This window comes from Vombatus ursinus, unplaced genomic scaffold (assembly GCF_900497805.2).
Source record: "Vombatus ursinus unplaced genomic scaffold, bare-nosed wombat genome assembly UNPS02012319.1, whole genome shotgun sequence".
NCBI classification, from domain to species: Eukaryota; Metazoa; Chordata; class Mammalia; order Diprotodontia; family Vombatidae; genus Vombatus; species Vombatus ursinus.
In genome coordinates this window covers 3,204,958-3,231,027 of record NW_020952097.1, presented here as the reverse complement: position 1 = coordinate 3,231,027, position 26,070 = coordinate 3,204,958, and the positions used below count along the sequence as shown (strand labels likewise).

Genomic DNA, 26,070 nt, shown 5'->3' with positions numbered 1-26,070 from the left:
AGAGAGAGAGAGAGAGAGAGAGAGAGAGAGAGAGAGAGAGAGAGAGAAAGAGAAAGAGAAACAGGGACACAGAGACACAGAGACACAGAGAGACACATATACGCAGAGTTAGAGAGACAGAAAGAGATAGAGACAGAGACACAGAGATACACACAGAGACACAGAGACATAGAGAGACAGAGACAGAGTGACAGAGAGACACACAGAGAGAGACACAGAGAGAGAGAGACAGGGACACAGAGACACAGGGATACAGAGAACAGAGATAGAGAGAGAGACACACAGAGACAGAGAGACACATACACACAGAGTTAGAGGGACAGAAACAGAGAGAGATAGAGACAGAGACAGACACAGAGATAGAGACACACAGATACAGAGAGACATAGAAAGACAGAGTCAGAGGGACACAGAGAGAGAGATAGAGACAGAAAGAGAGAAAGAGAGAGAGAGGTAGAGAGAGAGAGAGAGAGAGAGAGAGGGAAGGGCATGTGAAAAATACAAAATATTTAGTTTCTCTGTTCTGCATTGGTACCAATTCTTCAGTGTTCTGTTTGACAGATTTTTTTTTTTTTGCCACTAGCAAAGAAATTAACACTGTTTTAAGGCCAGTGTAATTGGCTGTATTAAAAAACCATTGAATATATAGATGATTTGTTCAATGGTCCTAGTAGGACTGCTTTGTACCTGTTTTGTGTCGCTATTTCCCTTTGGGATTCTTGACCTTTTGTTCCTCCAGATGAATTTCATTTTTATTTTGTCTAGTTGTCTAAAATGCCACTTTCCTAGTTTAATTGGCATGGCACTAAGGTTGTAAATTAAGTTTAGGTAGAATCTCCAGACATACCTGCTCAGCACACTTATGGATGTTGGCCTGTGCCTTGCTCATCCTCAAACCATAGGAAAGACACTCCAGGCTCTATAATGGCAACTGAAGGAGGTTATTCAAATACCACTGGGGCTGGGAGTCAGCGACACGGTCATAGTTATGCTGGGGCAGGTCCTTCTCTTCACACTCACTTCTGTCTTCCTCTCATGCTCCACCCTGTCCTCCCCACCCCCATGTGGGGGATGGACTGCTGATACTACTGCTCTCAGCTGCCTTTTTAAAGACTGCTCTGTTACATCCATGCAGACAATCAACCCTGGATCACAGCTGCCTGGATCTAACTTCGCCCCTTGAAATTTGTTCCACACTTACTATTGTCTGCAAAATGTTTACCGGGAGACCTAATACTCTTTCCAAGGCCTACCTTTTGGGACTACTCTTCCATAATCTCTCAGGTATTTCTGTCCTCATCCTCTTCCTACCCTCTTCCTGGACTTGTGAGTGGATCTATGCCTCCAATTAGCTTCCAGATATTTCTGTTTCACTCTGTTCCCCATTCTTCCTTCTTCAATGGCCTGGGTATGTGACTGAGAGTCTCCTTGCCCCCAGTCACTTGGGCTTTTCTCCTGAGTAGCCTGGGTGTGAGACTCAGCCTTTCATTAGCTTTCAGTTATCGCTATCCTGGTCCTTCTGCTTTTCTTTCCAGAGGGCTCAATGTGGGGTTGACCTTCTTCTTCCTTGTGTCCTCTGCAGGATCCTGGGCCCAGGTGCAGCTGGTGGAGATAGGAGGCAAACTGATCTATGAGAGCCAGAACTTGACCCTGACCTGTACAGCCTCAGGGCTCCGCTTTAAGGAGTTTTCCTTTTCCTGGCACTGGAGCCCACCTGGAAGCTCCAAGGAGTTTGTGGCCAGTATCACTGCTGGGACAGGTGACAAACAGGAATACAGGAAGGACATTCAGGATAGAGCCTTCATTTCCAGGAACAATGATGCCAGTAGAGTCTCGCTGACTCTGTGCCATCTGCGGAAGGAGGACTCAGGCATTTACTACTTTGCAAGACTCACCGTGTTGAGGCCCAGGCTCAGGCCCTGACACAAAACCTATACTCTCGGAGACAGGACCAGGACTGGAGCTGTGAGCACAGCTACTGCCTCCCCTTTGAACCCAGGCATGGGAAGCCTCTTACTAGCAACCCTGCTAATGTGCCTCTGAGTGTGTGTGTGTGTGTGTGTGTGTGTGTGTACTTATAGACTGGGGCAGAGACAAGCTGTGTTTATTTGTCTTTCAAGTAGAAAAAAGAGATTCTCTCCCAGCCTTCATTACCTTTCCACACCTCTAGTGGCTCTAGCCACTTGCCTTGTTCTTATTTGATGCCCCCCTCATCTACCAACCTCGGGGTGAGTGCCAGGTTGGATAGTCTTGACTAAGCTGACTTTGGCTTTTCCACATACCTACAAATCCTTTTCAGAATGCGCTGAATCAGTGACAGGCCCCTTGTTTCTGAAGAATCTACTGTAGTTGGCATATATGAGGGGCTAGGAAGGTGGTAGAGTGGATAGAGCATTGGGCCTGAAGTCAGGAAGGCTCATTTTCCTGAGTTCAAATCTGGCCTCAGACACTTATAGGCTGTGTGTCTCTGGGTAAGTCACTTAACCCTGTTTGCCTCAGTTCCTCATTTGTAAAATGAGTTGGAGAAGGAAATGGAAAATCATTCCAGTATCTTTGCCAAGAAAACCCCAAATGGGGTCATGAAGAGTTGGACATGACTTAACAACAACAACAAACAATGGGAAGCCAGTGAACCAGGAGGGCAACTTTGTAATACATCTCTTTGGACTTGTAACATGAACTGGCTATGAATTCCAGCATAATCATTTGCAAGTGTCAATTTTAAAGAGAATTTGCATGCAAAACTTTAAGATACTGAAGACAGTCTTAAATTCTCTTGGTCTGGGATGAATTAAGCACTTCTCTGTAAGTGTTAATACAGGGGGTCTTAGAGGACACTACAGATCCCCTTTCAAGGAACCATGAGAAATCTCACATACTTATTGTCCTAGTAATAATGGTGCCCAGAAATCAAGCATGCTTCTAGGTAGCTGACTAGTTTTTGAAAGGTATATACTGTATTAATAAGAGTAAGTCACAGAATAGAGCTATGGTGATCTGAATAACTACACCTAGAGGGCTTGACCCTCAACTTCCCCCTGACCACTAGCTTTCAGGAAGGATACCTCTATCCTATAGCCCTTCAACCAGAACAGAGAATGTACAGAGCCTAAGGATGGTCACATTCTTCCGGGAAAAGTGTTGGTTATCCAAAAGCTCCTAGGGAGGAAACATCCCAGAATTCCAATTAAGAGCACAAGGTGGTTACCAATAGTCAGGTCACCTCATTGACCTTGTAAGTCCTGATGAATCAGAGATGTGAAAGTGTAATAGGCGTAGATTGGGGAAAGGAAGAGCAAGGGAAGGTGTGAGGTTCAATAAAAGGCAACTGAGAGACTGAAAGATTGGCTGTGCAGTTCCCTCTCTCTCTCTCTCTCTATATATATATATACATACACATACACACATATGCATACACACACTCATATATATATTACATATATATATATTACATATATATATAGGCATTAAAAATGTTGAGATGGCATGCTAAAGTTTTACTATAAGTATGGCTATAGTATCCATCCAGGGAAGGAGTTTATCAGTCAATTAATTTATTCAGTACCCACTATATTCCAGGCACAGTGCTAAGTACTGGAGATATAAAAAGAGGCAAAATACCCTACTGTTAAGGAGTTCACAGTCTAATGGCAGTGACAATATACAGAAACAAGCTATATACAGGATAAATAGGAAATAAAAGAGGGAAGGCACTAGAATTAAGAGGGATTGGGAAAGGCTTCCTGTCAGGGAAACTAGCAGGTGGAAATGAGGAGGGACATCTTTCCAGACATGGGGAATAGCCAGAGAAAATGCTTGGAGTCAAGAGATGGAGTGTCTCATTCATAGAGCACCAAGGAGACCAGAATCACTGGACTGAAGAGTACATATACGTTTCTGTTAGAACCTGAGCATTGTGTTCCTGAGCTTATACAACCACTCTAAGGAGTCTGTGTATTTGCAGTAGTGCCTACATACTCTCTGTATGTACTCATTATCTGTAGAAGCTGTGTACCATCTGTGTAGGTCTCTGGTATCATTTTCAAGGAGTCTTTGAATCCTTTTTAATGATGTGGGTGAAATTCTAACTCAGGGGTGGGGAACCTGTGGCCTCAAGGCCACATGTGGCTTTCTAGGTCCTCAAGTGTAGCCCTTTGACTGAATCCAAACTTCACAGAACATCTAAGCTATACCTTTTTGATGTGTGGTAGAAGGTCCCTCAGTGGGAATTTTAATTGCTCTGTCAGCTTGTTTTAAGGCCATGTAATTGGAGTACATGAAAAAAGACATTGAACTGTACATATGCTTTGACACAGCTGTCTCACTAATAGCCATGTACCCCAAGGAAGTCTATGACAAAAAGAAAGATCTTATACAAAACAAAACATTCCTGGTAGCACTCTTTCTGGTAGCTGAAAGAGGAAGAACATCATAATATTTGCCCCATTCAAAATGGAATGGACTACGTTGGAAGGTAGGGGAAGGTCTTTAGGCAAGACTTTATGACCATGTATCAGGTGGATTGTAGAGGGGATTCTTTTTTAGTTATGGATTGGATGGTCACTAGAGTAGCTTCTAACACTGAACATCTGGGATTCTGTTGTAAGGGATCAGAATGTGATTATTTTCCCATTTCAGCTGAATAAGTAATATAATATAATCACACGTAATGATGTTTTATTGTGTAAAAAAGATATATCTACTCCTCAATTCAGGAGGAAGGGAACAAGTATTTATTAAATGCCTACTATGTGCCAGGCACTGTGTTAAGTACTTTACAAATATTATCTTATTTGATCTTTACAGAAACCTTGTGAGGTAGGTGCTATTATTATCCCCATTTTACAAGTGAGGAAACTGAGGCAGACAGAGGTCAAATGACTTGCCAAGGGTCATCCAGCTAGTATGTGTCTGAGGCTTTATTTGAACTTAGTTCTGACTGGCATTTAAAGTCCTTCACAGCCTGACCTCTTCCTATCTTTTTAGTTTTCTTACACTTGACTCTCCTTCAAGGACTCTATGATCTAGCTATGCCAGTATGCTTGCTGTTCCTCAAACATGACACTCCATCTCTTGATTCCAGGCCTTTTCACAGGTTGTCTGTGTATAAAATTCTCTCTTCTTCCTGGCTTTCATGGCCCTCTTCAAGATTTAGCTCAAATGCAAGTCCTACCTCCTATAACAGGCCTTTTCTGATCTCTTCACTCCCCTCCCCAGCTGCTTATGCTTTCCCTCTTAGATTATCTTTCTTTTATTCTGAATATAAACCATGTGTACATAGTTATTTGTATGTTTTTTTCCTCCAATAGAATGTGAGCTCTTTGAGGGCAGGGACTAGTGTTTTTGCCTTTCTTTGTGGCCCTAGTGCTTTGCACAGTGCTGGTACATAAGTGCTTAGTAAATAAGTATTGTTACAAAAATGTTGATTGATTGATTACTAACAGGATACACATAGCTTGCAGCTCATGAGCTACAATAGTAGGAGAATGACCCTACAGGGTGGCTCAAACCCAAAATAGAACCCAAAATAGTAGCTCCCTTTTAACCTGTGAATGGGAATGTAAGTTTGGGGAATATTCCACCCAGGATGCCATACTCCTTTATCATATAATTTGACATCTGGCTGCACTAGGCTCACTTGATGCCTACTTAAAAAAAATTCTACTCTTCTTGGGTTAACCATTCCATTATACTCCTTACCACTCTCAATTTCTTGGCTTTTCAGCTACATACTGCTGTTCGATACCCTGGGAGAACTCCACCCTGAGACAGAATCTGTTGGGATGATGATAGCCAACCTGAATTCTTTCTGTTGATTAAAAAACTTCCACTGCTGTTATCACATTCCCTATCCCAGTGATTCTAAACCCTTAGTTGCTGTTGTTCAAACCTGTTGTTTGTCCCCTATTTATCCTCCCTTGTTCTCATCTCCTCAACCAAATCTCCCCAACATTCTACTCTAAAGCTACCCACCCCTTCTACTGTGCTCTCTGGAATGGCTGCTCCATTGATAACAACTTGCCTTCATCTGAAACCTTTTTCTTTTTCACTCTTTCCATCTTGTTGCATTCACTGAGATCTAGCTCCCTCCTAATGACATAACTTCCCTGTTTCCAGCTCTGGCTGCACTTTGACTCATTTCATAGACTCACTAGTTGAGATGGGGACTTGGAATAGCCCTTGCTTCCCATTGCCAGTCCCAGGCTCTCCCTCTACTACCATTAATCAGTGACCTCTCTTCTTTGAGATTCACTCTGCTATAAGCACTTCTCCATAAACTTCAGGGCCCTGTGTACCAGCTTTGAACACCTTCCACAGACCTTGCCACACCTGGGGTTTAAGGTATGCCATGTATCACTGTGTAGACTAAGTTGAAACTCACAGTGATGAAACCTCAGGAACACCTGGGGCAGAAACCAGTCAGTCTGTTGGAGGGGATGAGGAGAGGATGTATGGGGAGCATAGCTATACTTCATTCCCACTCAGACACACACTAGGCACTTTCTTTCCCTTTTGACCCAGGTCACAGGGTTGATGGGACTTTCTTGACCATAGGCTCATCATCCCTGGTCTGAGAACATTTGACCCAAACAGCAATCTTGCTTAGAAATAACCTTGAAGCAAGTCCTGGCTATGGTGGTTCCCCTACTGAGCTTAAATGGCCATTATTAGGTACAACTGAGGGTAGCTAACCAGAGGAATCCTAGTTCTTTCTCTGCCTATGTGCTTGAACAAAGCTGGGATTTGACCACCCAAGGAGAAGAAAACCCTTAAGTATTTGAAGGACTGGCACAGGGGAGAGAAATTAGACTTTGTTCTAAAGCTTGGCCTAGAAGGCAGAACTGGTAGTGATGAGGGGAAGTTTGAGACAGGCAGGTTTGGGCTTCATGTAAGGAAGAACTTTTTAAACTATTAGAGTTGTTTCAAAGTGAAATGGGATGTCTTGCAAGGGAATGAGTCCCTTACCCCTGGACGTCTTAAAGCAAAGACTGGAGGTGTTTAAGAGGCTCCTATTTAGTGACATTTTCCGTGTTTCTGCCTCTAGGATATTAGTCACTCCCTCCTCTTTATTCCTACTTCCTCCACCTTACTATCACAATCAATTAGTATCTGCCTAGATTATTCTAATAACCTCCTACTAGGTCCTGTCTGCATTCTCTCATCGGTCCAATCCAGCCTTGACACCAATGCTAGATTAAGCTTCCTTGGGAGTGATTGACAAGCATTTATTAAAAACTTACTGTTTGCCAGATACTATACTAAGCACTGTGGAAAGAAAGGCAAAAAAAAAAAAAAGTCCCTGTTCTCAGGGAGCTCACGCTCTGGTATTACCACCCACCTGGATTGTTATAAAAGTCATTCCTCAGGTATTCTTACTTCCATTCTATCTAAGTTCAAAGTAATTTCCCAGGGAGTACAGGGAGGGCACTAGCAGCTCTCCATCTCTGATTATAGAATGTATCTTTCTCCCACCATGGAATTGTTCTTCAGCAGGACCCTCCTCACCAATAAATTGAGATTTTCACATTTTTTTCTCCTACCCTGATTCAATTCCTCCTTTTGCCATTTCACTCATTCTCCAGTAGCCTCTTTTCTTTCTGAGATACTATAGGAGTTGTTTCCCCTTCATTTTGAGCATTGGTTTGATTACAGTACATCATATTCCTCTGTATCTTCATTATGACCAAGCTAGATTTATACCAAGGATGTAAGGATAGTTCAACATTAAGAAAACAACAAAAACAATAAATTGCATTAAAAAATCCAAAACCGTATGATTATCTCAATAGAAACAAGAAAAACATTTGACAAAGTACAACACTCATTTATAATAAAACCCTAGTTTTATTAGTATAGACATAGAGGAGACCTTTTTAATATCATAAAAAGTATATAACTAAAACCAAAAGCAAGCATCATACACAATGGAGATAAACTAGAACTTTTTCTAATAAATATGGAAATAAAGCAAGGATGCCCACCCTTCCCAGAGGGGCCCTGGATCCCAGAGTTTTAGTAATGGGCCGTGGATTATAAAAACAAAGTGTTCTGGATGAGGTCTGCATCTGGATGTGAACTGAGCTCCCTCGGATATGTGTATTGGCACAGTTAGGTGGTACAGTGGAGAGAGCAGTTGACTTAGAGTGAGGAAGACCCGAGTTCAAAATTGGCTTCACACAATTACTCGCCATGTGACCCTGGGCTAGTCATTTAACCTGTTTACTTCAATTTCCTTATATGTAAAAATAATATAATAATAGCACTTACTTCCCAGTTTTGTTGTGAGGCTCAAATGAGATAATATTTGTGAAATGCTTTCCCAACCTCAAAGTGCTATAAAAGTGTTAGCTCTTGGGAGTGGGGGTGCTATGTTTCATTATATTTGACAATAGGGACAGAATGAAATCAATAAGCAAATTGTTCCAGGGCCTCACCTTTCAAAGGGACTAAAAAGGTTAACAGCTATGGAAAAAGACCAGTGCAAAAGTGTGAAGAGCTCAGGGAATTGAATCCCCTTTATCTTAGAGGAAGGTGACATTCCATAAATTAGGAAGAAGTTTCCCTTGCTCTTCATCCAAGATACTCAGAATTCTATGGTCAAGGATAAGAGGGTCTAAAAATGAATTATTAGAGATGGGATCTCAAACTAAAGAAGTGACTTGCCAAAGGTTGTCTGAGCTCTTTAACCTATCCCATATTGGGCTCACTCAGTACCCCCTCCCTCACTACTCATCATGATCTTGGAAAGAGAGGCTGCACAAGGCAATTCACTCTCTTATGACAGAACTCAGTTGTATACAGTAACTGCAGAAATTTGTTTGGAATGCAGTAACAATGTGGTAGCATTTTATACTGTAACTGAACTAGGCCAGAAAATGGAGGAACGAAGGGAATAGGGTAGGTCATATACGTATGGCTGTGTGGCATTCTACTGAGCTTTAGGGGAAAAGCCCAACATCTGGCTGGAGCCGGTTCTGTGTTATTTGGGGCACAGACCAAGGCTAGTAAAGCATGAATGGCCCAACGTGGGAGGGGTCTGAGACACTTTGAGATCCAGTCTCCAAGGAAACTGCAATCTCAGGGGATGAAGTCAGAAAGTGAGCAGTAAGAGAATAAAAGTAGAAAAGACTGAAATTATCAAAGATCTCAAGGAAAATTCAATTGAAGACCTTATGCATAAGCAGATAAACCAACAGAGAAGATATTAATACCGAAAGGGAAAATGGACTCCAGATCAAGTAAAAGAGTTCAGTCATCTATGAATAAATGTTGAAAGACAAAGGAAAATGAATCAATATCTGACGAGACAGAGAACCTTATACATTCCCAAAAGAGCATGGAAACATAGTAGGATGTTCCTGAATGGTTCAGAAAAGAAATAAGAACTGTGAATGCAGAATTTATGGCCTGCACAGCAGAAATAATTGGCAGAATAGAAAAACTTGAATCCACAGTGGCAAGTCTAACCAAAGAAACAAAAGAGAGAATGACTGAATAGAAACAGAAATACAAGGAAATGAAGGACGAACTGGAAAAAGAGAAGCAAAAAAGCAATAACGTGAAGAGAAAGCATAATTTCCACACAAGTAAAACATTATTCTCAAAGATTGCATGTGTAGAGACAATTTAAAGATCAATGATTATAGAGCTGCCAAAAGAACATGACAAAAAATTTAAACACTAAAATGTGAAAAATGATAAAAGAAAACTGCTCAGATCTTCTCTGTAAAGAAAGGAAGCAAGCATTTACACTGTGTTAAGCACTTACAAATATCTTATTTGATCCTCACAACAATGCTGAGAGATAGGTGCTATTATTATCTCCATTTTACAGTTGAAGAAATTGAGACAGACAGAGGTTAAGCATCTTGCCTTGGGTCATACAGGTAGTAAGTATCTAAGCAGGATTTGAACTCAGGTTTTCCTAATTCTAGGCCCAGAACTCTATCCACTGCACCACCTCGCTTCCATAGAACATAAGGTGCCAAGTGAAAGAATCCACATATTTCCTTCATGAAAAAAAAAAACAAAAAACTAAACAAAACCCCCGTGGTCCAAACTGCAAGACACATAAATTTTATAATTCAACTGACAAGCGACAAATTTTTCAATGACTAGAAGAAAGACCTTCAAATATAAAGGAAAGAAAATTAAAGTAATATAATACTGTTCATCACCCACTAGAAGCTGCAGAAGGGAATGGAATAATGTATTCTGAAGAGCAATAGGACTCAGAATGCACCCCAAGGTGACCTACTTTGCAAATTTAAGTTTAACCATAAATGAAAAGAAAAAGATTGGCATTCAACAAAAAGAAGCATTTGAAACATTTCCAGGAAGAAAAAAGGACCTGAAATTTTTTTTTCTTTTCAAACACCCCAAATAATAGAAACACAAGAATGATTTATAAATATACCAACTAATAACAACAACAAAAAAGAACAAAGAGACCATTGAAATTTCTTTTAAAATGTACACAGGGAAACAAGTGTTAAAGCAGAAAGCAAATGGAACTGATGGTGGAGAAACAGACTTGTAACTAAACCTCACATCATCCTTCCTATAGATTAATCAGTGTGTTTTTTGTGGGACTAAATTACAGAATGGGAGTGTATATAAAAGGGGCAGGGGAGGAAGAAGATACAGGAAAATATGCATTGTACCCTAATAAATAATAAAGGCTAATAATGAAGGGAATATAATTCCTCTAGTCTCTCAAGAAGAAGAGAGCCTACAGGTGAATGGGGGAGGAGACAAAAGGAGGAATTGACGAAGAAGGAAACAACGTTGAAAACCTTGGTTCAGTGGTGGGAGGGGATACCACTGATGAATGCTCCTATGGGAGAAAAGAGATATTCTATGAAGGGAGATGGAGACCTTACAATAGTTATGATCTACAGAGATTTGATGCTGAGAGATTTCATATCAGGAGAAGGGAAATCAGATCTTCTGGTGGCAACTGATATTCAGAAGTACCAATAAATCACTCATTCAATCAATAAACATTTGTTAAGCACCTACTATGTGCTAGGCACTGTGCTAAGTGCTGGAGATACATAAAGAGGCCAAAAACAGTCTTGGACCTCAAGAAGCTTATAATATAACATACAAACAAATATATACAAATCAAATTATATGCAGGATAAATAGGAAATATTTTGCAAAAAGAAGGCAATAGAATTAAGGATGGGGACAGGGAAGGCTTCCAGTAAAAGATGGGATTTTAGGTGGGACTTGAATCCCGGGAGGTCAGTAGTCAGAACAGAGAAGGGAGATCATTCCAGGCATGGGGGATTAGCTAGAGATAATGCCCAGAACTGGGAGACAGGGGGTCTTGTTCATAGAACAGCCAGGAAGCCATTGTCACTGGATTAAAGAATAGAGGAAGTGGAGTGGTAGGAGGGGACTAGATTATGAAGGGCTTTGAATGCCAAACATAGTATTTTATATTTGCTTGTGGGGATGATAGGGAGCCTCTGGAGTTTATTGAGTAGGGTCATAACATGATAGGACTTGTGCTTTAGGAAACTCACTTTAGTGGGTGAATGAAGGATGAAGCAGAGTGGGGGGAGACTTGAGGCAAGTAGACCCACCAGCAGTTATTGCAATAGTCCAGGTGTGAGGCTATACAGGCCTGTACCAAAGTGGTGGCAGTGTCAGAGGAGAGAAAGGGGAGTATTCAAGAGATATTGCAAAGGTGAAATTGACAGACCTTGGCAACAGATCAGATAGGGGACTAGAAGGATAGTGAAGAGCTGAGGCTAACTCCTAGGTTGTAAGACTGGGGAATTGGAAGGATGGTGATTCTCTCTACAGTAATAGAGATGGGAGGAGGTGGGAGGGGTCAGGAGAGAAAACAATGAGTTCTGTTTTGGACATATTGAGTTCAAATTGTCTTTTAGACATCCAGTTTGAGATGTCTGAAAGGCAGTAAGAGATGCGAGATTGGAGGTTAGCATTGAGTTTGGGACAGAATAGGTAGATTTGAGAATTATTAGCTACAGATGGTATTTAAATACATGCTTATTACATGTAACTAATATATAATATACAAAATAATATGATAATATGTCCATATTATTATTTTGTAGTATGTACTTCAAAATTAAGGCCATATATCCAGCTAGAGGGCAGCTAGGTGGTGTATTTCATAGAGCACTGGCCCTGGAGTCAGGAGGACCTGAGTTCAAATCTGGCCTTAGACCCTTACTAGCAGTGTTTCCCTGGGTAAGTCACTTAACCCTGTTTGCCTCAATTTCCTCATCTGTAAAATGAGATAGAGAAGGAAATTGCAAAACACATCAGTATCTTTGCCAAGAAAACCCCAAATAGGACTATGAAGAGAAATAAGCATTAACAATATATTAATTTAACATTAAAGATTATACTATTAAAAAATTAGAAGAGATGCAGAGTATATACCTCTCCAACCTATGGGTAGGAGATATATTCTTAACCAAGCAAAAGGTAGAAGCAATTACAAAGGACAAAATAAATAACTGATTACGTGAAAATGAAAGACTTCTGCACAAGTAAAATTAATACACCTAGTACAAGAAGGGAAGTGGTCAAATGGGGGAAAATGTTTTTATCAGATTTTTCTGATAAAGGTTTGGGGGTTTGGTATTCAAGCTAAATAATCAAGATATTGCATATCAATCAACAAACAATTTCAATCAATAAACATTTATTAATACTTACTATCTGGTAAGCAATGTGCTAAGCACTGGGGATATAAAAAGAAGGAAAAGATAGTCCCTGCTCTCAAGAAGCTTACAATCTACAAGGAGGACAACATGCAAACAAATACATACAAATCAAGCTATATACAGAATAAATAGGAAATTATTAAACAAGGTAAAACACTGGAATTAAGAGGGGTTAGGAAAGGCTTCCTATAGAAGGCAGAATTTTAGTTGGAAATTAAAGGAATCCAGGGAGGCCAGTAGTTGGAGTGGAGGTTGGAGAGTGTTCCAGGAATAGAGGACAGCTTGAGAAAATGCCTAGAGCTGTGATATAGAGTATCTTGTTTGTGGAACAGCCAAAAGACCAGGGTCACTGAAAAGAAGAGTAACTTGACACTTACTAGCTGTGTAACCCTGGGCAAGTCACTTAATCCTGATTGTCTCACCAAAAAAAAGGAATTATAAAAATAAAGTGACTAAAATGTTCATACCCTTTGACACAGAGATTTCATTACTAAATTTATACCACCAATGAGGCCACTGATAAAAAGGAAGTCCTCATATACACTGAAATATTTATGGCAACATTTTTTTTGTGATAGCAAAAAATTGGAAACAAAGTAGAGATCCATCATCTTGGGGAAAGGTTCAATAAATTGTGGTACCAGCATGTAATAGAACATGACTGTGCTATAAGAAATGATGAATGTAATAAATACAGAGAAGCATGGAAAATCTACATGAACTGATGCAGAATGAAAGGGAGTCGAGAAAATAAGACACTTACTAACTAAAATAATATAAACAGAAATAATTACACACAAATCAAACATGAATGTTGCAGAATTATAAAGAACAAGAATCACTTGACAGAAAAGGAAAATAAGAAATGCTGGAGGGCATGTGGAAAAATAAATACACTAAAGCATTGTTGGAATTGTGAGCTGATCCAACCATTCTGGAGAACAATTTGGAACTATGCCAAAAGGGCCATAGAATTGTGCCTACCCTTTGACCCAGCAATGCTGCTACTAGGTATATATCCCAAAGAAATCAAAGGAAAAGGAAAAGGATCTATATGTACAAAAATATTTATAGTAGCTCTTTTTGTGGTGGCAAAAATTGGATAATGAGGAGATGCCCATCAATTGAGGAATGAGTGAACAAGTTATGGCATGTGATTGTGATGGAATACTTCTGTGCTATAAGAAATTATGAGGTGGGTAGTTACACAAAAACCTGGGAAAACTTATATGAACTGATGCAAAGTAGAGTAAACCGAACCAGGAGAACATTGTATGCCGTAACAGCAAATTGTAATGATAATTAAATGTGACTTAGCTACTTTGATCAGTACAATGACCTATGACAATTCCAAAGGACTCATGATGAAAAATACTAATCACCTCCTAGAGAATGGATAAACTTTTCCTCCTCCCTCCCCAAGATGGTATGTAATCTGATATAAGCTATACATGTACAATCATATTAAACATATTTTCATATTAGTCATGTTGTAAAGAAGAATCAGAACCAAAGGGAAAAATCATACAAGAGAAAAAACAAATGAACAAAAAAGAGAGAAAATAATATGCTTTGATCTGCATTCAGACTCCATAGTGGTTTCTCTGGATATGGATGGCATTTTCCATCTTTAGTCTTTTGGAATTGTCTTAGATCATTGCATTGCTGAGAAGAGCTAAGTCTATTAAAGTTGGTCATCACACAATGTTGCTGTTACTGTGTACAATGTTCTCTTGGTTCTGTTCACTTCACTCAGCACCAGTTCATGTAAGTCTTTCCAGGTGTTTCTGAAGTCTGCCTGCTCATAATTTCTTTTGGAACAATAGTATTCCATTACATGCATATACCACAACTTGTTTAGTCATTCCTCAATTGATGGGCATCCCCTCAATTTCCAATTTTTTGCTATCACAAAAAGAGCTGCTATATAAGTATTTTTGTACATGTGGGTCCTTTTTCCATTTTTATAATCTCTTTGGGATACAGACTTTGGTATTGCTGGATCAAAGGGTATGCACAGTAATAAAAATATTTTTTAAAGAAAGAACTAGTGACAATCTCTTTTAATTCACAATCACCCTTAAAGGGCTCTGAGAAAGTGTTACAATATTGTATTGGCTAGCAGTTCCCCTAAGCCAGAGACCTGAAAAGCTTATCAGGATGGTTCTCTAGGCAATACAGACAAGCCCATTCATCTCTTCACTCAAGAGGTTGCTACATTGTCCAATCGGATTCTATTCTGTCAGTATACAACAAAGCAGTTACAAAGCCTTTATTTCTTACCTCTGCTTTTCCCTTTCAGACTACAGAGGGCGGTAGTGAGTAACAAATATCTCTGAAAGGTTTCATCTCACTCATATAGATAATGCTGAAGGGCAATAGCTGAAATTACAGTTCTCCTCCAATCAGCAGGCTACTTAACCTAATCTTCAGTCAGTGCACAAAGCTATAGGTTTCTCTTTCACTTTACAGTTTCTCACATACAATAGCTGAAGCCCTCTGGGCAGCTGAGTGCTGGCATCTTCTTGGCTGTTGTCCTGTTCCTAATCACTCTCCTGCCATGCCATTTGCCAAGAGATTTTGCTTCTCTCCTCCTCCTCCTCATTTCAGTCATTTGTTCATATTTCCCCTCACTCCTTCACCTCCTGTCTCTAACAAAGAAGTAACCCTTCTTTTTTGCCAGGACTTACCCCTCTGCATGCATTCTAGATCCCATTGTTTCCCATCTTCTCCAGCAGATTACCCCCACTATTATTTATACTTTATCTCTATTCTTCAGTCTCTCCTATTGACTGGCTGCTTCCCTGATGTCTCTATGTCTTCCTATCCTTTAAAAATGCTTACTTGATCTAGTTATCCCCATTAGCTATTGTCCCATCTCTTCTGTCCCCCAGCCCACTCTCTTTCTTGGTTAAACTCCTTGAGAAAACCATCTACATTAGTTGCCTTTAATTCCTCTGCTCTCATTCACTTCTCAACCTTCTGTAATCTTGCTACCAAACCTCATCATTCAACTGCAAATAGGCTCTCCAAAGTTACCAATCATTTCTTAATTTCCATTCTTCATCATTCTTGCCCTTTCCGTAGTCTTTGATAGGCACAATCACCTTCTCCTGCATCTTCTCTATTTTCTGTCTTCTCTAATTTCATGTCTTAGTCAAGGCATACTCATGAATCTTTTTTAAAATCTTTTAAGCATTTTTTTGTGGTGGAAGAAATAAATAGCTGTCCTATATCTGATTTATCTTGTACATTGAATACTTTTCTAGAAAGAAACCTGTTTATGCCTTTTGTAGAGACTGTAGATATGGGCCAAACCTAAGATTTATGTAAATGATTGTCCCCAGAGTTCTACCATGGGTTTAGGCTGTAATGAGCTATAGACAAGAAAAAGCTAGACTCTTCCCTGTTTTGGCTAGGTTTCCCTAGGACCGAATCCAGTCCTCATGAATGCAGAACTGGGGCTTCTTAGTGGGAGAAAATATTCCAGACCTTTTGTCCTTCGGTTCTCTTGTACATAATACATACAAAGTAGATACAAAGTAATAACCAGAGGGAGGACAGTAGCAACTAGTGGTTGGGGTAGGGGGAATCAAGATAGGCTTCCTGGAGGAAGTGGCACTTGAACTGAGCTTTGAAGGAAGCTAGACATTCTAAGAGGGAGAGGTAATGAGGGAGTATTGCAGGCATAGCAGAGAAGCTATTTAGTATCACAGACATGGTTAGTTGAATGCTGTGTATGGAGAATAGCAAGCAGGTCAGTTTGATTGGACTGTAGAATATAGGAAGGAGAGTAATGGGAAATTATCATGGAATGGTAGGCTGGAGTCAGGTCATGAAGTATTTCAGATGCCAGGGGAGTTTGTATTTTATCCTATAGGCAAAAGAGAGCTACTGGAGTTTCTTTTTGAGTAGGGGAATGATGTGGTTAGGACTGTATTTTAAGAATAATGCCTTGGCAGCTGTGTGGAAGATGAATTGGAGAGGAGAGAGACTAGATACAGGGAGACCAATCAGGAGACTATTTACAATATATTGTTCAGATGAGATATGATGAGGGTAGGTATTCAAAACCTGAACTAGGGTTTTAGAATTGTGAATAGAGAGAAGAGGGTAGGTGCAAGAGATTCAGGAAGTTGAATTGACAAGACATGGCAATATTTTACTAACTATGCTATTTCTAATGATGCTTAGTTCAAGAAATTTAATTTGGTTGGGAAAGTGGGAGGAGATGTGGAGTAGCAACTGTATTGGGTAGAAGGGAGAAATAAAAGGTTACCCATCCACCCACCCAGTGTTGTGGAAACCTAAGCATCTTTGTAGGTGCAGGGAAGAGCAAGGATAGGGGAGAAAGACTGAAGATTTGAGAGGGAGAAGGGAAAGTAGGAGTGAAGTTCAAAGGGATTTAATATACTCAGAACCATCATATTATAAAACTGCTGACTGACAAGAAAAAAACTACTTTTGATGACCAGCACTTCAGTGTAAGAATAAGAGAAGGGTCCTTCTCAACAAGTGAAGCTTGAATCACTGGGAGGGTAGTTTATATAGTTTAAAGGTGGGACACAGGTGTCCTCTCTGAACTCTCCTCTACTCTACTTAAGGATCCCACATCAAAGGACCACAAAACTCTGTGAGTGGTATTGTGAGGAGAGTGAAGAAAGAGCAGACAGAGTTGAGGAGGGTGAGGTTTTCATTGGAACATCAATAATGGGTGTAACTGGGATACATGGTGGTGCATCCCAGACAGATCATGCTACAAAAACCATGACACAGAGGTGAAGCTGGGCAGATGTGAGTTAACTGGATTCAAAGAATCTCCACTCACACAAGGACTGTGCACATTACACAGGGTTCTCATGGTACAGGCAATCTATTAGGTTATCAGTAAATACCGATCAGACACTGAGTTCTTTTCATTTATCCTTGATGATTCTCTGAGTATTTATTGCTTCCTTTCCATTTGTACAGCCTCCATCTTAGCAGAGGCCTTTCTTTACTCAACTGTCTCATCCTCCTTCCCCCTTCATTTCATATGGTACAAGCCAGCTGATTAAGCTTTCTCATCACACCATTCCCTAGACTGGAAACTTTTAATGGCTCCCTTTTGCCCTCAAGACTAAACTAAAACTCCTCAGCTTGCTGTTAAACACCATTTCTGTAATCTGTCCACAATGTAATTTCCAGTCATAGTGCTGGCAAATGAGGATGGTGAAGGGCCTTGAGATATGCCATCAGAGGATTGGTTGAAAGAACTGGGGAGTTTATCTTGGGCAAGAATGGTTTTGTTGCACATGGTGGCTCTGTTTGAGTATTTTAAGGGCTGTTACATAATAATAATAATGATAGTAATAGCTAACATTTATACAGCACTTTGAGATTTGCAAGCACTTTACAAATATGATCTTATTCGATCCTTACCACAAACCTGGCAGGTAAGTGCTATTATTATCAGATTTTTACAGATAAGGAAACTGAGGTCAGTTAAGTGACTTGCACAGAGTAACACAACTAGTAAATGTCTGAATCCAGATTTGGACTCAGTTCATTCTGATTCTAAGTCTGGTACTCTATCCACTGGGCCGTCTAGAATAGTTTTCTGCATAGAAGAGAGATTAGGCTTTTTCTGCTCTACCACAGGAGAAAAAGATTGAAGTTGTGAAGACGCTTACATCTAAGCTTGATGTAAGGAAAAGTTCCCCAGCAATTAGGACTACTCAAAAGTGGCATGGGATGTCATGGAATGTGGTCTTTAAGCAAAGCCTGGATGATCACTGGACAGGTAGGTTGTAGAGGGAATTCTTGTTTAGGTATGCATTGAACTCAATTCCTTCTAAGGTCTCTGCAAAGGTTGACATGCTATGATTCATTGGTATAGTATTCCCATCACATACTCTATGACAAAGCCGAATTGGTGGACACGCTAGCTATCCTTGAGTAGTAGAGATCAATGACTCCTGCTTGAAGATTCTGATCCTGCCATTTGTTGAGTTGATATAAACAATAAAGAGGCCTGCTATTCTCCAAGGGCATATATCGCAGTTATGATATGGAATCTCCTAAGACTTGTGAAATCTGACAACTAATCTACATGCTTGTAGACTTTTGTGGGCAACTGATACCAATGGGAGCAACCCAGAAAGTTTTGCTAATCACAATAACTAGCTAGTATTTCTGTAGTGTCTACCGTGTTTTAGGTATTGTGCTAAGCACTTAACAAATATGATTTTACTTAATCCTCATAACAAACTTGGGAAGCAGGTACTATTATTATCCCTATTTTACAATGGAGGAAACTGAGGCAAACAGGGGTTAAGTGACTTGCCTAGAGTCACACAGCTAGTAAGTGTCTGAGGCCAGATTTGAATTCAGGTCTTCCTGACTCCAGGGACAGTGCTCTATCCATTGTACCACCTAGCCCACTAACTAACATAAAGCGAATACTTTTGATGTGGGTGATGTTTTCATTACTACAGTTGATGAAAGGTGGGCTTCTTTAGAAGATAAAGAGGATTTGAGAAGTGAACAGATGGTTAAAAGAACAGTGTCTAAGAATGGAATCTGGAATTGTGTATTATGAGAAGATATAGATTGATGTATTTTTTATATGTGTATACATATATGCATATATATGTACACTCAGGTTACACACACAAATACATATATGTATTTGTGTGTGTAACCTGAGTCCCAAAATCCACTGGCATGGAACTCTCTCCTCATTGGTGGAGACCAATGTCCCACACTTGTAAAAGAGTTGGGGAGTAGGTGAGATCAGGACAGAGAAGAGATTTGCTCTCTTTTTGTTCCAAAATTTCTTCTTTAAGTCTCTTCAGTTTCTCCAGATTCTTCAGGTTTTGCAGTTACTTGAGGCACTTCTGGCTTCCAACGCCATACAAGAAGATGGAAGATGTCAATCCCAATTTGTTTGCTAAAGGAAAAAAAAAACTCTGGAAGAAGCAGACTTGAATGGAGCTTGCAATCTCCATAATGTTCCTATCTCCAGTTTGCTTGATGAAAGACTTTGGTTAATTTCCCTTGGATAAGATCTAGGTTTTTCTTTCTTGTTGAGCTGAGTTACCCCACTCCCAATGGGAGAGCTCTTTCATTCTATATCATCCAATATATATTTTCTTCTGTATACCTTTTCTAATTTCTGTTTTTGCTATGGACTTGGTTAAATGGGTTTCTTAACTACTTCCAGTGTGAGTTCATTATAGAACTGGCATTCGGTGGGATGGGGAGTCAGGCCTTAGATATAAAGATTGGAGCCTCCCTCCGCCATTAATGAAAGTGATCAGAAGTTAGCTTGAACCTGATAACCATGTCCCCAAGACTAACAATATTTAAAGGAGTAGATGATATAATTCTAGCCTGCATCCTTCTCTTTCTTAAGAGAACAGAGTGGCCAACCTCCAACTTCCTCTTCTGGCAGGAAATAAAGTCTCCCTGGGAAAAGGGTCATGGGGGGAGAAGAGTCTAAAGATATCTATTCTGCTTCTTTTTGGGTCACACAATACCCCCATGTTACCTGTAGTGGACAGCCTCACTACACGTGTGAATGTAGTGAGTATACTTTGTGGTTACTAGCCCAGAGTCAGGTCAGTTACGTCTCCCCATGAGCCTTCTAGGGGTACCTTAAGGGGTTGGAGTGTCTTTTTCTAATGCCATTGGCCTGAGACCCCATTCTGGTGTGTTACTCCCACTATTAGTTGTCAGTGACTAACACCCAAGTTCCATTTGTCCAATTAACATTAATTAGCTTTTACAAAGAGATATTTACTTTGAAGATATTGCAAGGACAGGAACGCAAATATTTCTGTCTGACACCTGTGGGGTACACATTATGCTAATCTAATAGCGTTTTCTCAATCACCATTTTTCTTGACCTCTTTGTAGCTTTTGATGCTGTCAAAGACCCATTTCTCCTTGATATTCTCTTCCCCACAGGTTTTTTTGGGACATTAGTTTTTCCTGATTCTCCTGCTCCCTGCTAATCATGCCTGCTAATCATAAATATCCCCAGAGGATACTTTTCCCTCTATATTATTTCTGTTGGTGATCTTGTCAGTTCCCATGGATTTAATTATCATCTTTATACCTATTCTCAAATCGACTTAACCAGACCCAGCCATTTGGCTTATCTCTAGTCTTGCATCTCCAACTACCTCTTAGACTTCTTGAACTGAATGTCTCATAGACATCTTCAACTCAACATGCTCAAAGCTGAACTCATTATTTCCTCCCCAAATCATCTCCTCTTCCTATCTATCCTATTACTGTTGGTGGTTCCACCAGATTCCCAACCCAAGGGCCATCCTCAAGACCTTACTCTCTCTTACCCCCCATACCTAATTAATTGTCAAGTCCTTCATAACATCTCTCACATACGTCCCTTTTCTTCCTCTGACACTGCTATCACTTTGGTAGTGGTATTATACTGTGAGCTCCTCCATTATATTGTGAACTCCTCAAGGCTAGGGACCGTCATTTGTCTTTTTTGTATCCCCAGTACTTAGCACTGTGCCTGGCACATAGTAGACACTTAATAAATGTTTGTTGGCTGATTATGGTGCAGGACCTCACTATGTCATGACTACAGTATTGCAATAGCCAGCTGGTTGTTCTTTCTGCCTTGAGTATCTCCCCATACCAGTACATCCTCTATTCAACTGTCAAAGTGATCTTCTTCAAATCCAGATCTGACCAACCTTTTCCTTCTCCTCTATTCAATCAACTCTAGAGGCTACCTATTGCCCCCAGGTTTAAATATAAAATCTCTGTTTGGTTTTTAAAACCCTTTACACTGTGGATTCTTCCTTTCAAGTATTCTTACACTTTAGATCCCACCACCCACTCTATGATATAGTGACTTCCTTGCTGTTCCTTGCACTAGACACTCCCTAACTCCTGACTGATCACAAGTACTCCTCTCTGCTCTAGATCTATGACCCAGAACTGTCTATGAGCAATGAGAGGTGTAGGGGCATTCAGGGAGAACTAGTACTCTGGTGTGAGGGCTGCCAAGCCCTTTCAGGCCTGCTTTCCACCTTTGGTGTCTACCTGATCCACCTAACTCTCACCTGTGACTCCAAGAAACTGTAGTATGTGCAGTGAGCACCCCCTGGTAAATTGTTTTGGCAAACAGGCTAAACTAGAGTGAGGGTAACTGAGGGGTCTCAAAACTTTTGGTGAGTTGGGGGGGTATTTATCCCAAGCATGTGAAGATTTCCCCTGGTGGAATGGGCAGATGAGGGCAATTTGTTCCAATGGCCAGGAAGACAGCTGAAGTAGGCACTGTGGAGCACTTAGAGCTTGGTTAGACATTGAAGATGCCAAGGTTATCCACTGCATCTCAAGCCATCACCAGTCATCTTGACTCTGTCCTACTACTGGACTGTGATGACTCTGGAAGAGAGAATGAGGCTAACGACTGTGCAACTCTGCCTCACTTAAATCCAATTTATGCATGAATCAAAAGACATCACCCATACACTCAAAAATACACTAAAAAAACTTCCATGTAAGGAACTGATTGAATGTATAAGAATAAGAGTAATTTCCCCAAATAATAAATGATCAAAGGGACACAAACAATTTTCAAAGGAGTCAAAGAATGAAATTCAAGCTGTCCATAGCCATATTTTTAAAAAATGCTTCAAATCACTGATTAGATAAATCAATAATTAGAGAAATGTAAATTAAAAGAAATTTTGAGTTTCTACCACACACATCAGATTGGCAAAGATGACCAAAAAATGAAAATGACAAATATTAGAGGGGTTGTGGAAAAACAGGCAAGCTAATGAACTGTTGGTAAAGTTATGAATTAATTAGTTCAGAGATTATGGAAAGCAAGTTAGAACTATGTCCAAAAAGTTACTAAGTTGTGCATATTTTTTGACTCACAATAGCTATGCCTATATTTTAAAAATAACAAAGAAAAAGGTAAAGGGCCCATATGTGAAAAAATATTTATAGCAGCTCTTTTTTTTTTTAACAGAACTGGAAAGCAAAGGAATGGCCTTCAATTGGAGAATGCTGAAAAGAATGATGGGATATGAATGTGATGGAATACTATTGTGCTGCAAGAAATGATGAAAAGAATGGTTTCAGAGGATCTGGGGAAGACATATGAGCTGAGGCAGAGTGAAATGAGTAGAACCAAGAGTAAACAAGCCAACTCAATAAGCAATTATTATTTATTTATTTAAACACTTACTTGGTGCCAGGAACTGTTGCAAAGTACTAAGAATATAAATTCAAGCAAAAAGACATTCCCTCCTCTTAAGGAGCTTATATTCTAATGGGAGAAGACAACATAGGCAACACATAAAAGGAAGCTGAGAAGTGTGTATGTGTGTGTGTGTGTGTGTGTGTGTGTGTGTGTGTGTATGTGCACTCATGAAGAGGGAAGGGATGGATTGAACTTCTAGGGTGAAGAAGCACAGGAAGATAGTGGAGATATTTGAGAAAGTTAGGAGTAGAGCCCAGAAAGAAATGAAGATATGGCTGGTCTGGACACTTTCCTTAAAATGGAAGTTTTGGGAGGACCTGCCCAATCAGAGGAAGGGACTCCAAGAGCAGAGGTAAGAAGGTGAAAAAGGTGAGAAGGCCATGAGTAAAGTGAACTTCCAGAGTGAGGAGGCCAAAGGGGAGAACGATTTGCACAATAACAACAACATTGCAAAGACAAACATCTTCAAAACAACTTAAGAATTCCAATCAAAGGAGATTGATGGTAAAGTATGCCACTCACCTTTGAACAGACAGTTGATGGATTCAGAGTGAGACGTTTTTTATTTTATTTTTTTTGGTAAATGGCCAATGTAGGGATTTATTTTACTTGACTATGCATAGTTGTTACAGAGGTTTTGTTTTTATGTTGTTTTTTTCAATGGGAGGGAGGCAAGGTGAAAGAAAATAGATTTTTGTTAATTGAAAAAATTTAACTAAAAAAAAGAACTTGAGAAATCCCATGTTGATCAATTCTCTTGTCTTTGTCAACATTTACCCTTCCCCCTAAACCAAAAAATATCACTGTCACTGAGGTCCCACCACAACATAATCTCTTTGAGAAATAGACCCTACCAGGCATATCAGAGAAGAAATAAAAATGTCTGGACCTTCAGTCTGGTTCAACTTCTTAGAAGGATTGATCAGCTCAAGTCTCATGAAACATATCAGGAGAATTTATCAGCTCAAAAATTCCCAAACTTCCTGAGAGAATTGGTTACCTCAAATAACACCAAGGAGAATCACCAATTTAAATATCTGTCAAGATCCCAGAAAAATTGCTCAACAAGCTGAGTAGACATAGCCCGGTCCCACAGTTGGATCTTGAGGGACCCCAAATCCTGCTCCTGGCTATTACTTGGTCTGTAACCAGACACTAGGATGCATCCCTCTGTATTTCACTTTCCATTGCTCATCCTTCATTGGTGATCCCATGTGAGTAGTCAAATAGGTAGTACAGTGGATAGAGTGCAGGGCCTGGAGTCAGGAAGACCTGAGTTCAAATTCTGCCTCAAACACTTACTAGCTGTGCAATCCTGGGTAAGTAATCTAACCTCTTCTGTCTCAGTTACTTCACTGTAAAATGGGGATAATAATAGACTTGTCTCCTAAAGTTGTCCTGAGAATGAAATGAGATAAAATTTTTAATGTGCTTTGCAAACTTCAAAAATGTATATAATAATTAGTTATTAATTATTATTACTTTATCATGTCCCAGGGATGGAGCATTCTATCTCTCACTCTTGGGCAGGTAGGGGGTAAAGAATAGGAACTTATGTGGACGCTCCAGGAATCAAGTGGAGAGCTGTTCTGATCTATAGCAAAGACCAACCCTTTCAAAATGTCTGGCTTGCCAGAAGTCTTTTCAAGAGGGTGATCTTAGAAGACCTTTTGAGACTTGATTAGACTTGCCTTTGGTCAGAATCCACTAGGAGATCCCCCATTTTTCTAGGGCCTCATGAGCTTCTTGGATACCCAGAAGCCTGACCCTACGTGTCCTTGTCACTGATCTTCCCCTCCCCCCCCCACTTCCTGCTACCTCCAGATTTCCTCCCCCACCCTCCCTTCAAGGATGAAGAGTTTAGGTTCCTTCCTGTGTCACAGTGAGATAGGTGGGAAGACTTTGGGCCAGGAACAGAAATGACTGTGCTTCCACGTAAGTTTCCATATTCCCAGCTTCATGTGTACAGGGGTAGGGGGAACTGAGCAAGGGAATCACATTCAGTTGGACCCTTGGTGGACAAGTACACTAGGCTGGTGACTTTGGGATCCTAGATGTGCCCTTCAGTGGCAGGGTCATGGGAGGAACCTGGGACTGGGCTAATAGCTCTAGTTATCTTGTGCTGAACTAGTTAAGTGAACCAGTTTCTGTGCTCAGCCCTCTACCCTAATACCTCCTAAGAATTGTCGAACTCTGTGAACACAATGGTACTGGAATTTCTTACCTAAGGATCTTTCCTAAGGATCTCTAAAAAACTGGGAGACCAAGAAAGCTTCTTTACCCCTACCCCTACGCCTCAAACCCAGGAGCAACTTTTACCTCTGGGATTTCCTAAATCTTGCCACTGATCATGCTTGACTTTTCCTGAAGTGCTAGGAGCCATGTAAATGGCTAAAGAGAAATGGGTCCTAAACTAGGGGTCTAGAATTGGAGGGGCAGTGTCCAGGAAAGAATGGGGTTTAAGAAGTTTAAGGAATCAAGACCCTCAATCATAGGAGGCAGAATAGTTGGATTGCCCCCACTTACTCTACTCCCATCATTTTTTCCTTGTGCAGGTGATAAGATCTACCTGAAGGAATTAGGAGGAGGTCCCTATCCATGCAGACTGACCCTGAGCCTCAAGTGCCAAACCTCTGGCTTCCAATTCAAGACAAGTATATTAGGCTGGTACCTTTGGTACCCTGGTCATGCCCCTCGGTGGCTGTCCAGCATTGACCATACATCTGCAGAAACCAATGAAGGCCGCATCATCTCCTCCAGGGAGGACAACAGCAGCCAGATTTTCCTTCAGATTAAGGGCCTGGGCCTCAGGGACTCTGGCCATTATCACTGTGCGAGGAGGGTGGGTGATGAGGTGACACAGACAAGCTGGTCTTTAGTCCTGGGACAGCTGTGACTGTAGAACCTGGTGAGTGCCTCCTCTGTCCCAACCCTAAGGAAATAGGTCGTGTTAAGTCTGGGCCTGGCCTTGAGTCATATGGTCATTCAGTGCTGGTGGCTGGAACAGAACCAGGATCCCCCATTTCTCAGACCCTTCTTTCCACTACATGTGCTGTGTGACATGCAGAGCTAGTATTCTCATTCTGAGCAGTAATTCTGGAGATGGACTGTGGTAGGTCATTG

At 40.5% G+C, this 26,070-nt stretch overlaps 1 pseudogene; it reads left to right on the top strand.

Annotated features, from left to right (window-relative positions):
* The first annotated feature begins 1,144 nt into the window (after positions 1–1,144).
* On the top strand, positions 1,145–26,007 carry LOC114039835 (annotated as a pseudogene).
* Positions 26,008–26,070: the final 63 nt, after the last annotated feature.